This window comes from Dermacentor andersoni, chromosome 11 (genome assembly GCF_023375885.2).
Source record: "Dermacentor andersoni chromosome 11, qqDerAnde1_hic_scaffold, whole genome shotgun sequence".
Classification (NCBI taxonomy): Eukaryota; Metazoa; Arthropoda; class Arachnida; order Ixodida; family Ixodidae; genus Dermacentor; species Dermacentor andersoni.
In genome coordinates, this window is record NC_092824.1 from 78629078 (window position 1) to 78634981 (window position 5904).

Here is a 5904-nt window from a genome sequence, read left to right on the forward strand (position 1 = left end):
TAGTTGGTATTCCATGGTGTCAATCGTCACTTACAGCGCATACATGGACGAGGGACAAAAAGGACGACGAAGACAAGCTCAGACCCAGACGTTAGGGTCTGCGCATGCGCAGTAGCGTGGCCCCTCGTTCTTGCGTACGCAAGCCGCTTGCGTCCCCTAATCTAAAACCCTCTATTAGGTACTGAAGTGTCTCGCAGCAACTGTAAGGTGTACACGGTGGACCGGCCACACGACCTTGTCGGCATAAACGTTCGCACCCGTTCACACAGCCAAACCTTAGCTTGAGTAGTTGTGCTCTAGCGCGGCGAGGCAAGCCACGACCGCGAGGTGGGAACGTTCCATTTGCGACGCGTTGGTCTGGATGCTGCTTGGGTAGGTGTCGACGAATCGGCAGACGGGCGTCACCAAGCTTGCACAAAATTTCAGAGCAGACGGGTCAGGTGAGTGACAAACAAACCCAGTGCACACATGCACAGTAGTTTATTGCAAGTTCTATTTCAGTTTACACTTTTACCAAAGGTAATGTCGGCCATCAAGAACAATGCGCGCCAGATTCAGTTAGACTTTGGGTCTGTTCTTAATCGGAACTAGACGCCTTTGAATGGATTGGGTAGTCGGTAAAGTAGCAGTGACAACACAAACTTGCAATAAGCCGCGCATGAGAGAGAGAGAAAGACAGAAAAGGAACAGGACCCAGCTATAAGATTAACGATAACAGCGAACCTGACATGACAAAGTAGTAGCAGTGACTGGTTGTTTATTCGAACTGAATATTACGGCTGACTGCACTGTAACTGTCTCGCCACATGTGCTGACACCTGAAAGGCGGTCAGCAATGTGTGGAGTTGAGGGGAAGGAGGCAATGGGACAGGGACAGAACATATTCTAGAAGGAAGGAAACTGTTTAGATATTGTACGGTTGGGTGAAAAAAGAAATAAATGAATAAATAAAAGCGACTACAAAAAAGCCTTAGTTCGCTTGACAATGTGCTGGCCACTCGCCTGCTCCATCCTTTGCGATGTTCCCTTCAAGGATGTTGCCTTGCCAACAGTCCTGGATCCATAAACTAAGCGCGCATCGGGCGGTCGCAACCGTCATCTATAAGTGCGAAAATGTGCACCTTCCGAAGAGCCCGCCATAATAAGAGCGTAGGCCTATATAATACAGTTTGGATCAACAGGCGGGCTATGTGCGTCGTCGCCACCCATAAACACTCAGGTGTGGCTGCGCGCTGCGGCGTCATGACGCCTCCGCTTCATAACACACACACACACACACACACACACACACACACACACACAAACGCGCGCGCGCACGCACGCACGCACGCACGCACGCACGCACGCGCATCTCCCTCTAACTCCTCCCTTGATACCTGCCAGGGAGGCTATAAACACTTCCGGCAACGAAATGGGAGGCAGCATACATCTTCGTGCCAGACGGCGCGGCACGTTCGTTCTCCCTGCCCGGGCCTGTCATTGCACGGAAGGAGGCGACATGCGTTTGTTAAGGCGAGTACAACGGACGCCCAAACGAGCCGCCGCTTCGTGGCTTGTGCGCGTGCGAGTTTGCGTGCAGCGAGTGCTGTATCTACAGGCGACATCTGGCGGCGAAAGGCGCGTGACTCGGCAAGAAAGGAGACCGCGCGATTAACTTCTGCTTGATTCGAACAGACGAACGCGAGGGAAAGACGTGCAGAGAGTGAGGGCCAATGAGGCAAAAGGTGAAAAGAAGGCCGCCGGCTTGGCTACTACGCGAAGAGCCTGCGCCGGAGCTGGGGGCTCGAAGTCGAGGAAAGGGATCGGCCGGGCGAGTCTGGTTACGCTGCGTTCTCGACTGTGCGTGTACGCTTCGCGTTAACCCGGTTAGTGTCCGAGGCAGGCATGGTCTACACTGCCTTCGCTTTCGCCCTGCTGTCGCTCGCGATGACTTTGGCGGTGCTCGTTGAGCGCACAGAGGCGGTACCCGGTACGTATTGCACGGCACTGTGGTGAGCGCATTTAGTGCATGCATGCGACGCTGAAATTCGAGAACTGCTTGACTAACCATCGTTTTACAAACGCATTTATTTTGTCACGTGGTAGTGTCCGTTCCTTGCAGCCAGTCAGCCTTAGTCCTTCAGCTTAATTTCTGCTAATTCCAGATAGTATGGTAGCCCTGCTCTGCCGCAGAACCCGCGATATATACTTTTTCTTCCAACTCCACTATACCGATGGTCTGTTGGTCAAATTGTGTGTAATACGCTGAAAAAAAAAAAAAAAAAGCTCGAGAGCGTCATGACCGGGCTTGCAGAAGTTACAGCGCTACTCATTGTTTGAGAGAAGACGAACTGTTGCCAGGTTGCGCAGAGCATGGTGTAGAGTGCCTCTCAAGCAACCTTTCAAGACATGGATCACCGCGAACAGCTTCACTGAGACAGTGGCAGCTTGGCACGGCAGGCGTCGCAGTTGCTGTCTACTTACACCGAGCACTGAAGCAAGGACTCCACTGAGGACTTAAGCAACAATGTCCTCTGTTTCCACAGTTCACGCTTTATGCAGAGGACATAGAAAGACGACCGGAAATGAATGAATTGGGTTTTGATCTACTTTACATCATAAATGGACAAAATATGCAGCAAAACGTGTGCGGCCTGATGTATGGGGCCGATGTAGTGCTACTAGCGGACAATGCAAGGCACTTTCAGAGACTTGTGAATATAATTGAGAATGCAGCGACGAATCTAGGCGTTAAGTGTAGCGCAAGGAAATTGAGAATTATGATTGTTTTTGGTCTAGATGTAGATGTGTATGAATTCACAAAGCTTACCCGTTTACTCTTGTGAAACTGTGACGTGTTATTTTTATTTTATTTGGGCTTATGTCACAAGAAAGCTGCAAAGTTGCTCAGACAGGGTACAGACCCCGACAAGCCTTCATAGCTTTTGTCTGCGCACCAGCGTATGTATGTGTTCTTCTTGTATTTATGCTGAAATAAATTTGAATTGAGTTGAGTTTGATAAAGAGACTAGTAAGGACGTGCTATCAATACAAGAGGAAGTCATACCCACAGTCAAGCAATTTAAATACCTGGGCGTATACATAAACGAAGAGAAGACCTACTCAAGCGTCCACCAAGATAATCTAAAAATGAAAGGGGAGCGGTATGCGGCAACTATGAAACATGGGCCACTTGGTATTACAGTAAATATGAGGTGGCGCGAGGAATCAAAAAAATAATTGTGCCAACGCTAATTCGCAAGGGCAATTCTTTGCTTTAAATCAGAAATCTTGTCGGGGTTGGACATTAACGAGAGGTCAGTGAACCGACTGGCTTTGGGGGTCCACGGCAAAGCCAAAATGAGGCAGTGCAAGGCGACATGGGTTGGACTTTTTCTGACGTAGGAGACTCGCCGAGCAAAATTGGTTTTGAAGAAAGACTGTTAGGAATATGGATGAAACGAAATAGCCGGTTAAAGTGCACAAATATCTGTACTTCAGAAGCGTGGACACGGAAGGAAGGAAGAGGTAAAGAAAGTTGGCAGCCAAGTACAGGGTAATTGAAAGTGTACACCGACAACCATCGAGGAGCCATAAAAGTGAAATCGAGAGAAACAAAGACGGGCAACTTGGGTGCAAAGAATAGAAACAAGGAACACCATGGGAATTTACAGGTACTTCAAGGAAAATCTGCACGATAACACAAAGCTAAGGCATTGTCTTGCTATTAGAAGACCGAGATTGTTGCTCGAGGACAAAAACATACCGGACCAAATATGCGCCACATGATGAGTGCATGTGTGCGCTGCAACAAAAACCAGAAAGTGTGTTGTCAGGATTGGATGAACCCTGAGTAAGCTGCCTCGGACAGAGGTATTGAATAAATGTGCTTTTTTAAATTTTCTATGTATAAAAAATGAGAAGGTAGGCCTGCTAAGAGGCTGGTTATCCTGAAAATGCACACGAGTCCTTCTATGCATAGTTATACCTATAGCATCCATCATCCTCATCCTCATCATAATTTATGTCTACAGGAGGACGAAGCGTTCTTCCAGCGATTTCCAATTACCCCTTTCTTGCGCCAGCGGACCCTATCTTATGCCTGCAACGTTCTTTTACAACAGCGCAAAGGACTAGGATGAGATGAGTGTACAAACACAGCGCTGTGTATGTGCCCTCGTCTCGTCCTAGTCCTTTGGGCTGTTGTAAAAGAATGTCACACCAACTTGCCCAAGCTTCAACAGTTGTGCCTGTAAGTTTCCTAGTGTGATCACACCTCGTTCATGGTCGTCTGCCATATCCTCGACTGCGCTTCCGTTCTCTTGGCGCCCGCCCACATTCGCATGTGAGCGACCCCGAATGCATTCTCCGGCTCTTCTCTCTCCCACAGAAATCGTGACGGACAGAAGGTGCAACGTTGCCGGCGAGACCTACAGGACTGCGAGGGCCGGCTGTGCCGAGACCGCATGCGACCAGCGCCCCGCTAAGGGCGGCTGCGGAGGCAGGGTCGTGCGGGGTTGTTTCTGCAGACCGGGACTGCGCCGCAACCGACAGAAAGTTTGTGTGCTGCCCGTCGAGTGTCCCTGAACTGCAGCGCATGAAAGACAGTCGGCAGACGAACGGCAGGACATGAAATCAACGAGACGCGCACCCCGTGTGCTACCCCGAGCAAAGGCCGGAACGAAAGGATGGCGAGACAGACTATATACGAGCCCTGCGCGCGCGGACGTATATGCTGGCCAGATCGAAGTAAACCTCATTACCACGACAGATGAGCGTCGAGTCCATTTTATGGTGCTCAAGAAAAATACATACGTACATGCATGAACGAAACAACGTGTGTCGTTTCATTCCTTGCTGTTATTTCATACTGCAACCAAGCAGTTCATTAGGTTTGGTAAAAAGGGCAAAGTGCAACGAAGTGCAATACAAAATATATTCACTGACGATTACGGTACTTCCTAACGTGAAATTTCAGCGCAGATCTACAGGTGTTTTCATTTCGCGGTGTATTGGCTGGCGCGGAAAATCTGTCTCGTGCGGCACTTTGCAAACGGAGCGAAGTGTGGCACGACTGCCACACCAATCGGGAGGTTGCGAGAGGCAGCGCGTGGATGACGCGTGGGCGCGATTCAGAGCAGCAGCCGCAGACAGACCTCCGCTCATGCAGCGCTTTGTTTCCATACAGACGACGCGCTCTACTCTGGCGCCATCTCGTAGCCATCTTCACCGCAGAGCCCGTCTTGCGTGGCAATATACTCTTTTCACGCTTTCGCCATGCCCTCCTCCTCCCCTTTACGCGTCAGAGAGAAGTGGTTCTTGTGGGGAAGGAGAAAAGGCTAGCGCTATTTTCTGCAACCCATGCGGGAGCACGACTCAGCGCCAGCAGGGTGGAGGGGATCGGGTTAAAAGAGAGAGAGGGTAGGAGGGAGAAAGGTAGAGGGTCGTAGAGATTTCTACAAAGACGGATGGCCTAACGGCCATCCCACCACCTCGGGCTTCCTGATCGGCCACTACTTCGCTTCCTTTACGCGTCATGGTTCCCCTGCACCTCTTCCTCCGCTTTCCCCCTCGCGCTCTCTTCGCTACCGCCGTCTCATCCGCTGAGCTCCGCGTTCGCTCTTTCATCATTCGCTCGGTTACGCCGACGACGACGACCCTCGCCGCAGGAACGGGTGCCTAAGAGCTGCGCTCTAAAACAAAAAGATTGCACTAGCTTCGTGATGGAGTACCCCCTTTTGCTTCGCCGTCCTACATACTGGCCAAAAAGTTAACGGCATGTTGTGTCACTTCCGCCTCCTTAGTGGACGAGTGCGTCTAGGTTAAGCACTATGTCTAAACTCAGGCACAACAACAGTTCCTCTTTCTTTTGCCCCATAGGCGCATTTTCTGAAAACGTCGGACTCAAATGGAATTCACCGGAAG

At 50.4% G+C, this 5904-nt stretch overlaps 1 long non-coding RNA gene across 1 annotated transcript; it reads left to right on the forward strand.

Moving 5' to 3' along the window:
• The first annotated feature begins 1510 nt into the window (after positions 1 to 1510).
• Positions 1511 to 4815, forward strand: LOC129381372 (uncharacterized). The gene is made up of 2 exons (XR_008609561.2): positions 1511 to 1969; positions 4370 to 4815. It is a non-coding gene; the product is annotated as an uncharacterized lncRNA (long non-coding RNA).
• Positions 4816 to 5904: the final 1089 nt, after the last annotated feature.